The following is a 20876-nucleotide window of genomic DNA, read 5'->3' as shown; positions in this document are numbered from 1 at the left end:
TTTTCATCATAGAAAGCTTTCTACCTATCAATGTCAGGACTAAAAATGTTCTTCAAAACATCAACCACAGGCATTGTTTACAAACACAAGTTTCAGCTAATGTCTTAAACACTTTTAAGCCCTATAGAATTTAAACCAACCTTATAAAGAAATGTCTACTGTGACTGCAGTTTTGTTTATAATGTGTATAGCTAAGTGCATTCTCCCAAATCACTTAGCGAGCCAGTTCCAAAAAAAAATGTTGCTCCCAAGTAGTCTGGCTCAGAAATCCACATTCTCATCGATTCTGCTTAATTCTCTCTTTCTCGAAAAACGTTGTTAAGGCTTACAGGTATTTTGGAAGTTATAAGACATTTTTGCACTTCTATTAAACATTGTTTTAATGAGCCAAAATATTAATTTGCTAAATGAATATACCGATATAGTTCTTTACTTTTTCATGGTCTGAGGCTAACTCAAACTTTTGGGTATAGATGATGAAGAAACCAAGCTAGTGGAAGGAGACTACTTTCTTAAATAGGTCAGTTGTAAAAATATGATGAGTAAAGGCTGGATCAGAAAAACTGGTTAGGTATAAGAATGAAATAAAATAGGAAACTAGTTATAAATCTGGATATGGATATTTCTAGGTTTGGGGACAATGGATAAGGTCTTAAGCTAATTCTTTTAGTAGTAGGTCCTAGCAACACATAAATGACTCAGACCACATTCTAACCAGCCTTTCTTTCTTTTTTTTTTTTCCAGGATAAGGTTTCTAGATCAGTCTCATTATTATTGATCAACCAAACCAACCAATGGAATGTGTCCAATATACTCACTTGTAAAGGTAACTTCCCTGCCCAGTTGGGCTTAATGAAAAACTATTTGGACTTAAGGTACTTGTCTTGTTGATATGAAGGAGCTAAGCACTTCTGTGACCCAACCACAGTTAATTTACCTTTTAATGTGGTTAGGTATATTATTAAAAAGAACTAATGCTGTATGGGTGAACTGTACTTATTCAAAACCCTCATAATCAACAGTATATTGCAATGGAAAGAATTTTCAGAGCAAATTGGTGGATACAAAGAATATTCTGTATTCTATCTCCATAAACAGTGACAGTCCCCAACCCTCTGTCTTCTTAGTGTCTTGTGAACACTTTTGATTACAGTATGTACAGTGGATGCTATTTCTTTGGTGACCTCAGCCTTCCTCTCATTGAACCATGTACCCAGAACGTACATTAAGTGATGTATGATAGTTGGAGTAGAACACTTAGATGGGTGTATTGCTCAAGGGAGGACAATTCAAAGCTCTAGTCTCATGATGAAAAGGGAAAGGAGCTTGTGTAATCCTGATATCTGGATGAATGTCTAGAACAGTACTCACTTTACCAGTGTGAAAAAACATTTTCATGCTGTTAATTAGTAATAATGTAATAATTTTCACAGATATCTAGATTATAGATTTAACTGTTAACAAATCACCTGAAGGGATGCTATTAATTTATACTACATGTATTATATTTATCACAATTTATACTGACATATTTAACAATATAGCACAGATAATATAACCATAAGAAAAAAATGCCAGCAAATGCCCAGGGCACAGCAGTGGTTATGCTATGTAGCCTTGAACTTCAGCAATCTCATTTTCTCCCTTCCTTATGTTCTCCAATCTCACCTGATAAGACTCAAAGAAGATCCCTGGCCTGTTTTGCTCCATGCAAATATATAAATACAGGATTGGAGGGCCAACAGTTTTTTACTTGCAAATATAACCTACATGCACTACTGGAGTGCTTAGCTATAAGGTGTGATGTCTGGATATAAGATGAAGAGAAATGAAACAAGAGAAAGACATCTCAGGAAAATACCTTGCTTTTTGGGAAAGGGAAGCAAGGACTCCTAGATGGGGTATTTCCTCTTCTCCCATTTATGAACTCATTCTAAAAATGTACATTTATATTCTATGTTTTGTGCTTGGATGTATCAGAAGGACAAAATATTCACATTGTATATTGTCAAAGATATTTTTTATTGGTTATTTCCTTTATTTACATTTCAAATGTTATACTCCTTCTGGGTTTCTGCTCCAACCTCCCTGCTTTCCATGCCTCTCCCCCTGCCTCCACAGGGGTGCACACCTAACCACCCACCCACTCCCACTCCACCACCCAAGATCTTTTAAAGATAGGTTTCTATCATAGATATATGTACATACAAATAACTGCACATACTGATTAGCTGCATGTTTCAGGCTCAACTAAGAGGAATAAAAATATGATCTGGAGAAGAACATTCTAGAGAAGGAAAATGGCATACAGTCAGTAGGCTGAGTAATAGAACAAATATTAAGTAAAAAAGGGAGCCAAGATTCTGTTCTGAAGGTTAGAGAAAGACACTGAGATTTAATTTTAAGCAGAGAACTAAAGTGCACTGATTTAATTTTTGAAGACATCTCTTCAAGGGCTGAGCAATGAATGGATGGGTGACTGCAGGGTGAATGAGCCACATGGGGGCTACAGAAGCTTTGAAAAAAAACTGTGCTATCTTGGAGTGGAGCAATAGAATTTAAGATAGCATAAAGGGATACAATTTTGACAGTGTTTGAGGTAGATCTGAAAAGACTTTCTGGTGAATCACATGTATGATGGGAGAGGAAAGAATAAAGGCGCATTTGAGTAGCTTTTCTTTTTTTCCTTCTAAGCTTCTGCACAAGTATTGAATTGCCTAGATGGCAGCCAACAGAACACTGATTTACAGCCTTCAAAATTAATTTGTTTCCTCCTGGCCTTGAGATGCCCCAAATTTATGCCTCTTTCATCCTTCCTAGCATGTTAAAAACACTTTAAGCTATGTCCAATACCAACTTCTTGCAACTATTCTCCTGCTCTATGTGGGCCATCACTCCAGAATGAATATCTTATTAGTGTTCAACAGTTATCATTTGTCTTCAGGACAACAGTGAAGGTCTTTATAGCTCATACCAGGTTATACCTGATCTGCTTCCTGTACCTCTCCCAGACTTTTTCATCTCTCATTGTGTGGTCTCCCTGCTACAACCTCACAATTAACTTAGGCCATGTGGCAAGCCCTTGCCAGTTCTCAGAACAAACCATGCTATCTTTACATCCCTTTCTTACATATCCAAGTTTCTCTGCTCTGCAACCAACTGATCTTTCCAATATCCCGCCCCCTTTTTCAGTCTAATTTAAGAAGGCAATTCCTGTGCATACTATTCTGAAGTATAGTTGTGACACATGATTGTACTGCACTATTTTTTTCCACATAGGATTTCTCCTATATACTTGATACAATCCTTACAGACAAGCGGTTGATTTTTTTTCTTTTTTCTTTTTTCCTGTCTGTAGCCCATGTATTTTTCATAATGACTGATACACAGTGAATGATAAACATTAATTGAATAATTAAATAAAAGGCCTCTTTTCTGTTTAGTGGACATTGAGCATCTGTATAGACGTAGTGATTGTATATAATATCCCTCAATACACATCTTCCATTTATTCTGACAATTCTTCTCCATTCACTAGTCATAGGATGTCTGTTCTCTTCTAGTTTTAAATAGTTGGTTAAATTTCACAACTAAACTAGCCAGAGAACTAGTTGGAAACTCTGGATTCATGTTATTATATTTTAAGGTGAATGAGAAATAAGAAAATAATAAATAAAGAATCTGGGTGTAAAACATTCTCTAAAAATGTATACAGGTTGAGTTGATTAAGACTAGTATTAAATTGGAGAAGCATATGTCACTTAGAGGAGAGATGACATTTAAATTGACATTTACGTGATGAAAGAAGAAAGGAAAAAAATCAATATAGGAAAAATTCAGGAAAGAGGGCTCCAGGCTGAAAGGCTAGCTACTTCAAAGTTTCTAAGTTGGGGATGTACACCATGGTGAATAAGGGGTAGAAAGACAGTGGGACGAACAATCATGGGTCCCTGGAGTGACTGTGTAAATGTGGGTGGGTGTACATTGGAGGTCAGAACTAAAGAAGACAGTGTAAAAGGTAGAAGTCTAGAGTTCAGATTTCAGGACAATAGAATGAAATTGGAGAAATGTAATATGGTTAGTGGCTACATGTTTTAAAAGGGCACTTAGGCTGCCACAAAGAGCCTGAATTAATAGAAAATAAGTAGCAATAGCAAAGCCGAGAGTGGTGGACATGTTACAATGTCTTCCAAAAGCAGAGAGGTGGGAGTCTTTCACACTGAGATGTGGGAGTCTGGGGGAAGCTTTATATAGAGTAGTAATCATCCTACTGAGAAGACAAATACAGAGCTCTTACCTGATCACCCTACTAGCAAAGACAAATACAAAACTCTTGTCTGATCATTATCCTGGACCCAGGTCACCAGCATGAACTATTTTTTTTTCTTTTCTTTCACAGTTGCAGAAGTATATCAACTTTTCTGGAACCCAGAAGACTCAGGAAATAGCTTATTCTGAGTAGTCCACAATAAGAAAGAAAACTCACACTTCAGGCTGTTGACATATGAAATCTATGAGCAGTATTCATATGATTATTCTCATCAAAGTCACTCCATTTTCCTGTTCTCACCACCATTTATTTCTCCTCCTCCTCCTCCTCCTTCTCCTCCTCCCTTCCTCCTCCCCTCCGCTCCCCTCTTCATCTTCCTCCTCCTACAGGTGAATTAGAATATTTCTGTTATTTCTGTGCAGTCCCAAAACCTAACGAATATCAAAGACTCTTCGTCCATCTTGGGGTTATGTTAAAGAAATAATGTATGTGCTAACGTGAAACACAGTAAGTCCACAAAATGAAGATATAATCCGAAGCAATATTTAGAACTGACTATAACTATACCCCAGTTTAATTATTTAGCTTTGTTATGATCCTCGGAGGAGCACAGCTCTGTTACCTGAATTTGGGAGCTATCTTTTGGCATCCCCACATGTTGCCTGGCTTTAGCTACTTCCTTTTTAGACCCTGTCTTCGCAGAAGGGCCCTTAATGCCACCATTCTTTAACACTTCTCCAGTAGATCTTTCTCTTCAACGCTATACTCCACCCCAACTATCATCTTTCCAATTAAAAAGAGTCAGGGTAAATTTAAAAACTTTTCTCTATTATACAGTTCTGCCATTTTATACGGTGTGCTTAAACACAAACAACTTTTTTAAGTGAGAGAATAATTGTGAACTTTTCTTAAATTAACAGAAATTCAACCACATTAACTTATCAGATTACTTCATTTTTTCTTTTAAAGCCAAGCTTCTTTATAGTTACAGGGTAGTCAGTGTATGCTAGTCAATATAACTATAAGACCACTTTATAGAGCTAATTGCAAACACTGTCAATCATCTTTCACCAGTCAAATGAACAGATTTCACTTAAATTATTTTTAAAGTTCATTTTAGAAGATAAAGGGGTATAAGGATATATGTAGGTGATATTCTTAAAGGGGAGTGAAAAGCTGTTTTCATGAAAGGCTAAGTCTACATGTTATATTAAATATAGAATACACTTATAAGCTAAAAAAAACCTTACATGTTTCAGGATTGCTCTTTTTTTAAAAAAAAAATATGTACTGTAATAACGTCTTTGAGAGCACTAACTTACACACAGACATCACTTCGGTTCTGCCACATGGCTCTATGAATCAGGGTTTAGAGAAGAGATTGGAATACATATTGGGGTGTAGTCTAAGTGCATCTGTCTGATACCACTTTTAAAGAAATGAAAACCATTTTTCATTTTAGATAAGCTTAAAGCTGTTCCCTATAATCTCATGAGCCATACATAAGTCTGTACCTACAGAGGATGAAGGTAATGCTCTTTGAAAAAAAAATTCCATTCATGTGCAAACATTTAAAGGTCTCTTATAATACACTTACTTATTTAAAAATATAAAGAGCAGAAAGAAGCTGGTATTCTCTATCTTTCTATGTTTTATATTGAGATTGGCCCTCACTTAAATAATCTATAGCAAAATACTATAATAGATTTCATGATTTAATTGCTTTCCAGAAATATGTTTAAAAACTAACAGCATAACATAGCATATTTTTGTCATCGAGTCTCTAAATAAAAGGATTATAAGCTTATTCAGTAAAAATATTTTAGCTATCAAGTTTCTATTTTTTTTTCCATTTTTTTATTAGGTATTTAACTCATTTACATTTCCAATGCTATACCAAAAGTCCCCCATATCCACCCACCCCCACTCCCCTGCCCACCCACTCCCCCTTTTTGGCCCTGGTGTTCCCCTGTACTGGGGCATATAAAGTTTGCAAGTCCAATGGGCCTCTCTTCCCAGTGATGGCCGACTAGGCCATCTTTTGATATATATGCAGCTAGAGTCAAGAGCTCCGGGGTACTGGTTAGTTCATAATGTTGTTCCACCTATAGGGTTGCAGATCCCTTTAGCTCCTTGGCTACTTTCTCTAGCTCCTCCATTGGGAGCCCTATGATCCATCCATTAGCTGACTGTGAGCATCCACTTCTGTGTTTGCTAGGCCCCGTCAAGTTTCTATTACTGAACCCTTTATAAATGACCATATTGATGAAATATACATGGCACAAAATTATTGATTAAATAAAGGTCCTTAAAGCATAATGCAAAAAGACATTAATTAGTTGCAAAATAAGTACTTGATAACTTTTTAACAAACATTTCAACAGCTTTATACAACAATGAAAATTTTTATTAAAAATAATTGTTAAGTTGTCATGATCTGTATATTGAATGTCAATTGCACAAAACAAAGTAGAAATGGAACGGTTATGATGGAAAAGTTAAAAATTAAAACAGATTTCTTCTTTTTAAAGCATCATTTCTAAGCATTCCCAACAAATGAGGATAAAATAAGGTAGCGTTGTCAGCATTTATTTCTGGGACCTTTAACTTGGCAGTCCTGGTTTGTCTCCCTCTGCTTCTGCTGTGTGCCTGAGCAGTTAGTCTTTCTCCTCACAGCTTCTCTTATATCTGCCATGCGTTCCCACGGGGTAAGCTTCTCTCCTCTGGATTTACAAATGTTACCTATTTTCTTTTCTTTTCTTTTTTTTTTGCATAGGTTTAAATCTTTTTTTCCCATTTTTATTAGGTATTTAGCTCATTTACATTTCCAATGCTATACCAAAAATCCCCCATACCCACCCACTCCCACTCCCCTACCCACCCACTCCCCCTTTTTGGCCCTGGCGTTCCCCTGTACTGGGGCATATAAAGTTTGCATGTCCAATGGGCCTCTCTTTCCAGTGATGGCCGACTAGGCCATCTTTTGATACATATGCAGCTAGAGTCAAGAGCTCCGGGGTACTGGTTAGTTCATAATGTTGTTCCACCTATAGGGTTGCAGATCCCTTTAGTTCCTTGGGTACTTTCTGTAGCTCCTCCATTGGGAGCCCTGTGATCCATCCATTAGCTGACTGTGATCATCCACTTCTGTGTTTGCTAGGCCCCGGCATAGTCTCACAGGAGACAGCTACATCTGGGTCCTTTCGATAAAATCTTGCTAGTGTATGCAATGGTGTCAGCGTTTGGATGCTGATTATGGGGTGGATCCCTGGATATGGCAGTCTCTACATGGTCCATCCTTTCGTCTCAGCTCCAAACTTTGTCTCTGTAACTCCTTCCATGGGTGTTTTGTTCCCACTTCTAAGGAGGGGCATAGTGTCCACACTTCAGTCTTCATTTTTCTTGAGTTTCATGTGTTTAGCAAATTGTATCTTATATCTTGGGAATCCTTGGACTTACCTATTTTCTTATTGAGGAATTAAAAGCCCAAGGCAATTATTGAGGTCCTTTGCCTCAGCATGGGGCATGGAATGTAAGACTATCCTTGGATTTGGTTGAGAGAAAACAAATTCCTTTCCTTTATGAGCAAAAGAATTTTTAAAAGCCCTATGTCGACTTCTGTCAATGTACAGAAAGGCTATTCGTGAAGGTTGACACCCAGACAGAAGCAGAGCTCTTTGGGGTGAAAGATTTTCTATTCAGCCAAGGGGAAGGCAGTGCTTTCAGAAGAGATGTGAGTGACAGAGAAGCTGCCTGTTGAAGAGATGGGATGGGTCAGGGAAATGTCAGCCATGCTGACAGCACAGGACATCACCTCTATTTCTCCTGTGTAGTAGGCATTCTCGCATGTTCTCGCATGTCACGTTCTCTCTCTCTCTCTCTCTCTCTCTCTCTCTCTCTCTCTCTCTCTTTCTCTCTCTCTCTTCCTCTGTGTTCCTCTTTCTTTATTCCTCCCTTTCTTTCTAATCACACCATGAAACCATCAAAATTTCCAAAATATGTTTGTTCTGGCTCTATGTATGTTTAGTGGCCCCATCTTAGGAAGCTTATTGTGTATAAATGCTTGATTTTTAACATTTATTTCTGTTTTTTGATAATCAAAAAAATCATAGGATAGGTTCAGTGTGGTGAGACATGCCTGCAATTACCTCAGGGGACTTAGAGGTGAAAGGATCATGTATTCAAAGTCAACTTTGAGTGTGTAAAGAGTTCAAAGTATGTCTGAGCTACATGAGACAGATGCTCAGTGAGAACAAGTCCTATTCTATTTCACCTTTCTCCCTATAGGGAGATTCATTAGTCCCCCACTGAGCCCTCCTTGTTACTTAGATTCTCTTGGTCTGTGAATTGTAGCATAACTATTTTTTACTTTGCAGCTTATGTCCACTTATAAGTGAGTAGGAGGCCTGTCCTTTTTTGAAGGGAAATGGAGAAGAGGGGAGGAAAATGGGGAAACTGGGAGTTGCATTGCATAGGTAATAAATTTTAAAAAGAAGAATAATTAAATCCTCAATTAAGATCTTCAAATAATATGAAAAGGTAAAATTTCAGTTCTCTATAACCTTTCCTCGTCATCATTAGTGACTCTCATATGATAATATTTGAGACTTAGAAAGAAAACAGTGAGGCAATAAATACTGAGACAACTCTCTTACTCTGTGGGATGTAGCAGGCATTTCCTTCCTTACAAGCTGTAGCTTCTTTCTCTTTATATAGAATAGTAAAGATACCCATTTTCTTACATTCTACTGAACTACTATATTGTATTGTCTTATTTTTATGCTGTTTGCCTATGATAAGCCAACTTACAAGCAATAAGCGTCAATGAGATAAATACTATTAGAGGTATTTTAATATGTAAGAAGATAAAAATGGTTAAAAGCACAACAATTTTATAATATCCTCTCTTTAATTACATATAATAAAAATGTCAAAAGAAATTTATACTTTCTGGGAGGAAAAACAAAGGAAATGGTTAAACATAGTAAAATTGTGAGAAAATACAAAATAGGGGAGGTGCTGGAGACAGAGCTCAGTTGCTAAGAGCCAGTATTGCTCTTCCAGAGGACCCAAAGTCCATTTCTATCTCCAGGCTGCTTATGACTGCCTGTAACACTTCCTACAGGGAATCTGACACCCTCTTCTGGCCTCTGTTCATACTCCAGTCATGTGTGCATACCTTCACAAAGAGCACACACGCATCACCCCCCCACCCCCCCCCACACATAATAATAATAATGATAATTTTAATATAAAATATAAAAATATGAGAGAAATGGTGATCTTTAACACATCTACTGAAGTTTTTAATATTACGAATTTACTGAATATTATAAAAGAAAAGACTAGATGAATTAGTTTGTTCTGCAGTTAAAGAATTACCATCAATAATTATAATGATTAACATTTATTTAATCTTGCATCACCAAGTATCATTTTTTATATTTTCTTGAAAGCTTAGAAAAACTCTGCATGGTAGGTATTCCTTCACTGTCACTTCAGGTACTATATTCTCATAAATAACATAGCTAAAATAACTCCAAGCTCTATTTAGTAAACCTCTGAGTATTGTGTAGCCATTCCATCCTCAATGAAACATCCTTTCATGGAGGGAGGAAAGCTCACAAATCTCAGGAAGCTCACAAAACTAAACAGGATGAAACTCACAAGAAAGTCCCAAGATGTACAAGGTCAATTGTTGGAAGTGGGAGAAGACTCCTAGAGTGCCCTACAGGTTGTGTAGGTAATTCTGAGAATGCAGCTCACATATGCTGCTGTCAGCTATTTGGTGATGCAGTTGCTTGTGAGTAACCATTGCTTCAGTTCATAACCCCAATGAGGTAGACATGGATGCAGTGTCTTTGACCTACTGTCAATAATCTTTTTAGCATTGCTCACATCGCTTCGGAAAAAAAAGAAGACACAAAAAAAAATCTTTCAAAAAGTGGATGATTTTCCATTAGCCTACATCAACCACTTAGAAAAATTAATCATACAATGAAAATGGCCAAAGGTGACTAGCTATCATAGTAAATGGCACTATAGAAAGTACTGAAGAAAGACTTTGAGAAGCTAGAGGACAACTGTTATTTATAGGTCCTTTCAATTATCTGGAGAATATAGACATCACAATTTTTAAGAAAGTCATTCAGTTCTAGAGTAATGTTTAAAAAGTATCTTGTCCATGAACTATATGAGCATTTTGTGCACCAACTGCCTTCAATGTGTCCCTAAAATGTATTAACTGGTTTAATTACTACAATAGGAACTGACCATATACTCAACACCATAAATGGGCAGTGAATGGTTTCTAGGTATCTGGACAAAAATATTAAACTTTTTTCATGTAGTACCAAATTCAGACATAAGACTAGATAATAGTCAGAATAGTGTGATTCTTGGTGTGGTGTAAAATACACAGAGGCATGGAATATTTCACAGACTCTTACCTGCATTTCTTCAGGGGCCATAGACTTCATTATACCATTGATAAAACCCAATTACTAGCTGTCTCCTGTATGCCATTTTCATCAAACTCACTGAGACATGCCCTGTGCACTCTACCTTTTCATATTATCAGCTGACATTTCCATCCCAGTGCTTGAAATGCCTATAATTGTGTTCTGACACATAAAAGCAAATGCAGCAGGCTTTCATTTCTACAGCTCTGGATTCACAGAACTTTAAAAATTAGCTCAACACTAGGCAAGAGCTTTTTCTGCTCCTCAGTAAAATGGACGGGCACCCTTAATTAATCTAAAACGAATAAGAACAAGAATTCTTAATCTGTGGGTCATGACCTCTTTGGTGGTCGAATGCCCCTTTCACAGGGGTCACATATAAGATATCCTTCATATTAGATATCTACATTATGATTAATAACAGAAAATTATAGTTATGAAATAGCAATGAAATAATTTCATGGTTGGGTCACCCATGAAGAAATGTATTAAAAGGAGCATAGCATTAGGAAAGTTGAGAACCACTGGTATAATAGGAAGAAAGCAGAGATTCAAGGTCTCATAGGCTTGGTTGCTTCAATTCTCTTAAACTAGGAGTAGCATCCTTTTTATATAATGTAAAAAGTATTTATCAGGCTAACATATAAAGTAATGGATTTAATCATGATATTCTAAAACACTATTGTCATTATAGGTTGTTCTAACTTCACACCTACATTGTTGGCCCTCAGATTACTTTCCGTATTTAAGAGAAATGACATTATTCTCCTGTCTTCTTCCCCCCACTTAAGATCTCTCCCTCCAATCTCCCAATCTACTCTTTAATTTCATGACACAAAGATTATTCTATGTAAGTGTACATGTATATATTTATATGGAGAAATATAAATATATAACTATATATATTTGCCTATTATACACATAAAAGCAAATAATGACATTTGTTCTTCTGTATCTAGTTTATTTTACTGACTGTCTTAGTCAGGGTTTCTATTTCTGCACAAATATCATGACCAAGAAGCAAGTTGGGGAGGAAAGGGTTTACTCAGCTTACAATTCTATACAGCTGTTTATCACCAAGGAAGTCAGGACTGGAACTCAGACAAGTCAGGAAGCAGGAACTGTTGCAGAGGCCATGGAAGGATGTTCTTTACTGGCTTGCTTCCCCTGGCTTGCTCAGCCTGCTCTCTTATAGAACCCAAGACTACCAGCCCAGAGATGGTCCAACCCACAAGGTGCTTTTCCCCCTTGATCACTAATTGAGAAAATGCCTTACAGTTGGATCTCATGGAGGCATTTCCTCAACTGAAGCTCCTTTTTCTGTGATAACTCCAGCTGTGTCAAGTTGACACAAAACTAGCCAGTACAATTGACTCCTTGTCAACTTGATACACAAACACATCACTAGTAAGCCTCAACCCTTACATTCTTATTCATCCCCAAGGTCTAAATAACTTTAAACGTCCCACAGTCTTTACTTGTTCTTAAATTTTCAATCTCTTTAAAATATCCATCTCTTAAAATCCAAAGTCTTTTTACAATTAAAAGTCTCTTAACTGTGGGCTCCACTAAAATAGTTTCTTCCTTCAAGAGGGAACATATCAGGGCACAGTCACATTCAAAAGCAAAAATCAGTCTTCAACCATCCAATGTCTGGGATCCAACTCACGATCTTCTGGGCTCCTCCAAGGGCTTGGGTCACTTCTCCAGCCATGCCCTTTGTAGCTCCAGATCCTTGTACTCCACTGCTGCTGCTGCTCTTGGTGGTCATCTCATGGTACTAGCATCTCCAAAACACTGCATGAACCCTTCAGTTCTGGGCCATCAATTGCAACTGAGGCTGCACCTTCACCAATGGCCTTCCATGGCCTCTCACAATGTGGAGCCTCAGATGCTCTGCGTGATCCCTTCATGCCTTCAAAATCAGTACCACCTGGGTGACTCTTATACATTACCAAGTCCAGCCACAGCACAAGGAACAACGTTGGCTATCTCTGGAGCACAGCCTCTGTGCTTTCAAAAGAACACTTCCCAGAGGATGTCAAAACAATGATGCTGGTCTCTTCTTCTTTTATTTTTTTCTTTTTTCTTTTATTATGTATTTTCTTCAATTACATTTCCAATGCTATCCAAAAAGTCCCCCCCACTCCCCCCCCCACTCCCCTACCCACCCATTCCCATTTTTTGGCCCTGGCATTCCCCTGTACTGGGGCATATAACGTTTGCCTGACCAATGGGCCTCTCTTTCCAGTGATGGCCGACTAGGTCATCTTTTGATACATATGCAGCTAGAGTCAAGAGCTCTGGGGTACTGGTTAGTTCATAATGTTGTTCCTCCGATAGGGTTGCAGATCTCTTTAGCTCCTTGGATACTTTCTCTGTCTCTTCTTAATCACTGCTAATTTCTTAGCTCCAGCTAACCAGCACCAATAGTCCGAGTAATGCAAAAGTTTCACTTTAGTAGTTCTGGTATCTTGTTAATCACAGCTGATTCTTCAGCCCCAGCTAACCAGAACCACAGAATCTTCACAATCAAACTAGCAATGGCCCTGAAAAGAGTCTTTAATTTTCCCTCTGAAATTTCACAAGCCAGACCTCCATCTTCTGCACTGTTCTCAACATTATCTTCCAAGCTCCTACAAAACATCTGACAGAACTCTTAACAACAAATGGATCTTCAAGCCCAAAGTTCCAAAGTCCTTCCACAGTCCTCCCCAAAACATGGTCAGGTTGTCACAGAAATACCCCACTATGCTGGTACCAATTTGCCTTAGTCAGGGTTTCTATTCCTGCACAAACATCATGACCAAGAAGCAAGTTGGGGAGGAAAGGGTTTACTCAGCTTACAATTCCATACTGCTGTTTATCACCAGGGAAGTCAAGACTGGAACCCAAACAGGTCAGGAAGCAGGAGCTGATGCAGTAGCCATTGAAGGATGTTCTTTACTGGCTTGCTTCCCCTGGCTTTCTCAGCGTGCTCTCTTATAGAACCCAACACTACCAGCCCAGAGATGGTCCCACACACAAGGGGCCTTTCCCCCTTGATCACTAATTGAGAAAATGTCTTACAGTTGGATCTCATGGAGGCATTTCCTCAACTGAAGCTCCTTTTTCTGTGATAACTCCAGCTGTGTCAAGTTGACACAAAACTAGTCAGTACACTGACTATAATGATTTTCAATTTTTAGATATTTTCTTTATATACATTGCAAATTTTATCCCTTTTCCTCATTTTTCCTCTGAAATCCCCCCTATTGCATTGCCCCCTGCTCTTACTCACTAGCCCATGCACTCGTGCTTCCCTGTCCTGGCATTCCCATACACAGGGGCTTGAAGCTTTCACAAGACCAAGGGCGTCTCCTCTCATTGCTGTCCCACAAGGCCATCCTATGCTACATATGTGGCTGGAAACATGGGTCCCTCCATGTGTACCCTTTGGTTTGTGGTTTAGTCCCTGGGAGCTCTGGGGGTACTGGTTGGCTGATATTGTTGTTCTTCCTAAGGGGCTGTAAACCCCTTCAGCTCCTGTGTCCTTTCTCAAGCTCCTCCATGGTGAATCATGTGCTCATTCCAATGGATGGCTGTGAGCATCACTTCTGTAAGGCACTGGCACTGGCAAAGCCTCTCAGGAGAGAGCTGTATCAGGCTCCTGTCAGTAAGCACTTATTGGCATCCACAAAAGTGTCTGGGTTTCTAACTATATATGGGATGGATCCCCAGGTGGAACAGTCACTGGATGGCCTTTCCTTCAGTTTTTGCCCAAACTTGGTCTCTGTATTTCCTCCAATGGATATTCTGTTTCCCCTTCTAAGAAGGATTGAAGTATTCACACTGTGGTCTTCCTTCTTCTTGAGCTTCATATGGTCTGTGAATTGTATCTTGGGTATTCCGAACTTCTAGGCTAATAGCCACTTATCAGTGAGTGCATAGCATGTGTGTTCTTTTGTGATTGGATTACCTCACTCAGGATTATATTTTCTAGTTCAATCCATTTGCCTAAGAACTTCATGGATTCATCATTTTTAATAGCTGAGTAGTACTTCATTGTGTAAATGTACAATTTCTATATCGATTCCTCTGTTGGTGGACATCTGGGTTCTTTCCAGGTTCTGGCTATTATAAATAAGGCTGCTATGAACAGAGTGGTGGATGTGTCCTTATTACATGTTGGAGCATATTCTGGCTATATTCCAAGGAGTGGTATAGCTGGGTCCACAGGTAGTACTATGTCTAATTTTCTGAGGAACCGCCAAACTGATTTGTAGAGTGGTTGTAAAAGCTTGCAATCCCACCAACAATGGAGGAGTGTTCCTCTCTCTCCACATCCTTGCCAGCATCTGCTGTCACCTGAGTTTTTGATTTTAGCCATTCTGACTGCTGTGAGGTGGAATCTCAGGGTTGTTTTGATTTGCATTTCACTGGTGACTAAGAATGTTGAACATTTCTTTAGTTGCTTCTCAGCCATTTCATATTCCTTTGTTGAGAATTCTTTGTTTAGCTCTGTACTCATTTTTAATAGGGTTATTTGATTCGCTGGAATCTAACTTCTTGAGTTCTTTGTATATATTAGATATTAGCACTCTACAGGATATAGGACTGGTAAAGATCCTTTCCCCATCTGTTTGTTGTGCTTTGTCTATTGACAGTGTCCTTTGCCCTACAGAAGCTTTGCAATTTTATGAGGTCCCATTTGTCATTTTTTGATCTTAGAGCATAAGCTGTTCAGGAATTTTTCCCCTGTGCCCATGCGTTCGAGGCTTTTCTCTACTTTCTTTTCTATTAGTTCGGTGTATCTAGTTTTACGTGAAGATCCTTGATCCATTTGGACTTTAACTTTGTACTAGGAGATAAGAATGGATCATTTTCCATTCTTCTACATGCTGCCCGCCAGTGGAACTAGCACAATTTGTTGAAAATGCTGTCTTTTTTCCACTGGATGGTTTTAGCTCCTTTGTCAAATATCAAGTGACCATAGGTGTGTGGGTTCATTTCTGGATCTTTAAATCTATTCCATTCATCTCCCTACCTGTCACTGTACCAATACCATGAAGTTTTTATTAAAATTTCTCTGTAATACAGCTTGAGATCAGGGATGGTGAATCCCCCAGAAGTTCTCTTATTGTTGAGAATACTTTTCACTATCCTGGGTTTTTTGTTATTCTAGATGAATTTGGAAATTGCTCTTTCTAACTCTGTGAAGAATTGATTTGGAATTTTGATGGGGATTGCATTGAATCTGTAGAATACTTTCAGCAGGATGGCCATTTTTACTCTGTTAATCCCACCAGTCCATGAGCATTGAGATCTTTCCATCTTCTGAGATCTTCGATTTCTTTCTTCAGAGACTTGAAGTTCTTGTCATACAAATCTTTCACTTGCTTAGTTCGAGTCACACTAAGGTATTTTATATTACTTGTGACTACTATGACAGGTGTTGCTTCTCTAATTTCTTTCTCAGCCTGTTTATCCATTGAGTAGAGGAAAACCACTGATTTGTTTGAGTTCATTTTATATCCAGCCACTTTGTTGAAGTTGTTTATCAGATTTAGGAGTTCTCTGGTGGAATTTTTGGGTTCACTTAAGAATACTATCATGTCGTCTGCAAATACTGATATTTTGGCTTCTTCCTTTTCAATTTGACCTCCTTTTGTTGTCTAATTGCTCTGACTAGGACTTCAACTATTATATTGAACAGGAAGGGAGAGAGTGGATAGCCTTGTCTAGTCCCTGATTTTAGTGGGATTGCTTCAAGTTTGTCTCCATTTAGTTTGATGTTGGCAGCTGGTTTGCTGTATACTACTTTTACTATGTTTATATATGGGTCTTGAGTTCCTGATCTTTCCAAGACTTTTACCATGAACGGGTGTTCAATTTTGTCAAATGCTTTCTCAGCATCTAATGAGATGATCATGATGTTTTTGTCTTTGAGTTTGTTTATATAGTGGATTACATTGATGTTCCATATATTAAGCCATTCCTGCATCCCTAGGATGAAGCCTACTTGATCATGATGGATGATTGTTTTGATGTGTTCTTGAATTCAGTTTGTGAGAATTTTATTGAGTGTTTTTGCATCGATATTCATAAGGGAAATTGGTGTGTAGTTCTCTTTTTTTGTTGGATCTTTATGTGGTTTAGGTATAAGAGTAATTGTGTCTTTATAGAACGAGTTAGGTAGTGTTTCTTCTGTTTCTATTTTATGGAATAGTTTGAAGAGTATTGGTATTATATCTTCTTTGAAGGTCTGATAGAAATCTGTACTAAACCCATCTGGTCCTGGGCTCTTTTTGGTTGGGAGACTATTAACGACTCCTTCTATTTTTTTAGGGGATATGGGACTGTTTAGATCATTAATCTAATCCTGATTTAACTTTGGTACCTGGTATCTGTCTAGAAAATGGTCCATTTCGTCCAGGTTTTCCACTTTTGTTGAGTATAGGCTTTTGTAGTAGGATCTGATGATTTTTTTTGGATTTCCTCAGTTTCTGTTGTTATGTCTCCCTTTTCATTTCTGATTTTGTTGATTTGGATACTGTCTCTGTGCCCTCCAGTTAGTCTGGCTAAGGGTTTACTTATTTTGTTGATTTTCTCAAAGAACCAGCTCCTGGTTTGATTGATTCTTTGTATAGACCTTCTTGTTTCTACTTGGTTGATTTCAGCCATGAGTTTGATTATTTCCTGCCTTCTACTCCTCTTGGGTCTATTTGCTTCTTTTTGTTCTAGAGCTTTCAGTTGTACTTTCAAGCTGCTAGTATATGCTCTCTCCAGTTTCTTATTGGAGGCACTCAGAGCTATGAGTTTTCCTCCTAGGACGGCTTTCATTGTGTCCTGAGTTTGGGTATGTTATAGCTTCATTTTCATTAAACTCTAAAAAGTCTTTAATTTCTTTCTTAATTTCTTCCTTGACCATGTTATCATTGAGTAGTGTGTTGTTCAACTTCCATGTGTATGTGGGCTTTCTATTATTTATGCTGGTATTGAAGATCAGCCTTAGTCCATGGTGATCTGATAGTATACATGGGATTATTTCAATATTTCTGTATCTGTTGAAGCCTGTTTTGTAACCGAGTATATGGTCAATATTGGAGAAGGTACCATGAAATGCTGAGAAGAAGGTATATCCTTTTGTTTTAGGATAAAAAGTTGTATAGATATCTGTTAAATCCATTTGTTTTATAACTTCTGTTAGTTTCATTGTGTCTCTGTTTAGTTTCTGTTTCCATGATCTGTCCATTCATGAGAGTCGGGTGTTGAAGTCTCGCACTATTATTTTGTGAGGTGCAATGTGTGCTATGAGCCTTAGCACAGTTTCTTTTATGAATGTGGATGCCCTTGCATTTGGAGCATAGATGTTCAGAATTGAGAGTTCATCCTGGTAGATTTTACATTTGATGTGCATGAAGTGTCCCTGCTTATCTTTTTTGATAACTAGGTTGAAAGTCTATATGATTCGATATTAGAATGGCTACACCAACTTGTTTCTTGACACCATTTGCTTGGAAATTTGTTTTCCAGCCTTTTACTCTGAGGTAGCATCTATCTTTGTCACTGAGGTGGTTTGTAGTCTCCCCTCCCCCAGCCTGAAACCTGCTTGCTCAGGGGTGGAGCTTCCTGCTCATTCGTTCTGCCACGCCCACTGCTGGAACCTGCTGCTTTGCTGTTTGGAGCCACACACGTGCTCACCTTTCTTCTGGACCTGAGATTATTCGGCGGGAATCGGGTCCCCTCCCCCTTCCTTCATAACTAGTGTCGCAACAGTAAAATTTGAGCTTTGATCAGAATGACTGTCTTGGCTACATTTCTTTCTCTCACCACCTAGCCCCTCTTCTCTTCCAGGTTTCCAAAATGCATTTCCAGGCTAGAACCCAGGTTGTGGTCTGCTGGCCGGACACAACAGTGGTTTTCCTGTGTGCAGCAAAACGTTGGGTCCTGTTTACATATCCAGTCATATCAAATCATATGCAAGATTATTTGTAGTTTCTAGAGAAATCTATATACTTATTTCCATAGTATTTGCATAGGTTATTTTCCTCAAAGATTTTATCTCGTTATCTTTCTTTAGTCTGTTATTTGATTGTGTGATTCAAATTTTTATCTTGTTCAATTTTCAGTAACATGTAATATATAATAAATAATTCTAGAACATATTAAGTGTTCTAAATATTAATACATTAATTCTCTATCTGATATGCAATTTCCTTCAAACTAAATCCTTCTCTACTGGAAGGATGAGGGAGGTTCCTGAGCCCTAGGAAGCAAAGAAATCTCAGAAGTCCCAGAATGTGAAACTAACAAGATTTACAAGGCACATCCCCAAAGTTATAGAAACAATCAACCATGGCTGGAGCGAGGCAAATCTCTGAGTAGTCTCACTTCCTGAAAAAGACTGACTTATGGAGCTGCCACTTAGTTGTTTAGGAAGCTCTATGAGGTTTTGCTCTTTTTATCCATGGTGAGGCAGCCTTTGAGGCTTAACACTTCTTTAATTAAGCTCCACCCATAGTAAGTTACTGCTATGAGCTCTTCAGTTCACTTAGTTTTTCTTTGGGCTGTTGTTACTTTCCCATATGAGGTAAGTGGATGCCTCTTCACTTCTCCATTTAAAAATTTTTCTCCAGGAATATATTCAGTTGACAAAGAGTCTGTCTTCCTTAGCATGTTCTTTAGTAATTGTTTTGCTTACTGTGTTTTTCAATTTCATATAACCCAATTTGTCAAAGTCAGGGATGGTTTATTCTGCTATCAGAGTTCTTTGCAGAAAGTCCTTGCCTATTAATAAATATCAGTGTTTTACTTGTGTTTTTTTTTCCTCTAGTAATTTCAGTTAAGATCTTTGATCAATGCTGAAGTGATCTTTGCATAGGGTAAGCAGCATGAGTCTAGTTTTATTCTGTTATATATGGAAATGCAGTTTTCTCAGAAGCATTTCTTGAAGAGGTTGTCTTGTATCAATGGTATTCTTTGAATATCTTTGAAAAAAAAAAAGGTATCTGTCACTATGTATTAGTTTTTCTGGGTCCTCTTTAACATCCCATTGCTTTACTGTATGCATCATGCCATTTTTGTTACTAAACGTGTTTGAGATCAGGTATGGTGATGCCTCCAGCCATTGGGCCTTCTACTTCAGATCACTTTAAATTATAGTTCTATAAACAATTGATATTTTGATGGGATTTTTTTTGATAAAAATGTCATGGCTTTCAGCTACATGACCATTTTCACAATATCAATTCTGCCAATCAATGGTCATGGGGCAGGTTTTCACAGTAGAGGTTCTTTACCTCCTCTGTAAAGTTCCCCCCCCCCCCCAGGTATTGTTTTTTAAAGTACTGTAAATGGGAATTTTCCAAGATTTCTTTCTCAGTAAGTTCATCTCCATAAGTTCATTTTTGGTGTTTAAAATCGTAGTTGTATGTTCTATGCTAATTTTGTATATGGTTACTGTTATATAATAAAAGTGTTTACCAGTTCCAAGAAGTTATACTGTGTGTCAATTGGGATTTGACATTTTCCTTTCCTACTTGTATCCCTTTTACTGCTCATTCTTGTCTTATTACACTAATTATAACTGAAAGGATACTGAATAAGAGTGAAGTTATCCTTATTTCTTTCTTGATTTTAGAAAAAATGCTCTCAGTTTTTCCCACTTAATATAATATTATAGGTTTATGAAGTACATTTATATTCTTATATATGTTGATATATACTGATATCTATCCTTATTCATATATATTCTTTCTTATATTTTGGTTTTTTCCTTTTAATCAGTAATAATTTTCAGGGCTTTTACTATAAAGGAATGTTGAGCTTTGTTACATACAGGCCTTTTCTGAAATGATTTGAAATGACCATGTGACTTCTCTCTTTAAGACTACTTATGTGCTGTTCAGCGACTAATTTTTAAACTTTGGACAAACCTTGCATCCTTGGGATAACACTCCTTGGTCCTAGTGCACTATCTCTTCACTGTGTTCTTGCACTTTCTCTGCAAGAATTGTGGCATCTGTGTTCCTGGGAGCAACTGGTCCATGAATTTATTTTGCTGTTGTGTCCCTATCTAGTCATGATATCTGAGTACTGCTTTGTTGTGTTTTTGCACTTTCAATCTTACAGACCAGCACATGGAGCACACTGGTGATAATGCT

The 20876-nt window shown here is 37.8% G+C and overlaps 1 protein-coding gene and 1 long non-coding RNA gene across 7 annotated transcripts in view; one reads left to right on the top strand and one right to left on the bottom strand.

Annotated features, from left to right (window-relative positions):
• The window catches only part of Kcnn2 (potassium intermediate/small conductance calcium-activated channel, subfamily N, member 2), a 417138-nt gene that overhangs the window by 215927 nt on the left and 180335 nt on the right, over positions 1-20876 (bottom strand). The window lies entirely within an intron of this gene.
• Gm31907 overlaps positions 1-20876 on the top strand; it is an 80029-nt gene that overhangs the window by 40332 nt on the left and 18821 nt on the right. For all 5 annotated transcript variants that reach the window (XR_877374.1, XR_877375.1, XR_877378.1 and 2 more), the window contains 2 exons: positions 745-826; positions 4400-4777. This is a non-coding gene — a long non-coding RNA (predicted gene, 31907). The remainder of the gene's footprint in view (positions 1-744; positions 827-4399; positions 4778-20876) is intronic.

The sequence above is a fragment of the Mus musculus genome, chromosome 18 (genome assembly GCF_000001635.26).
Source record: "Mus musculus strain C57BL/6J chromosome 18, GRCm38.p6 C57BL/6J".
NCBI lineage: Eukaryota > Metazoa > Chordata > Mammalia > Rodentia > Muridae > Mus > Mus musculus.
Note: the sequence above shows the minus strand (reverse complement) of the source record. Positions and strands in the feature narration are given on the sequence as shown.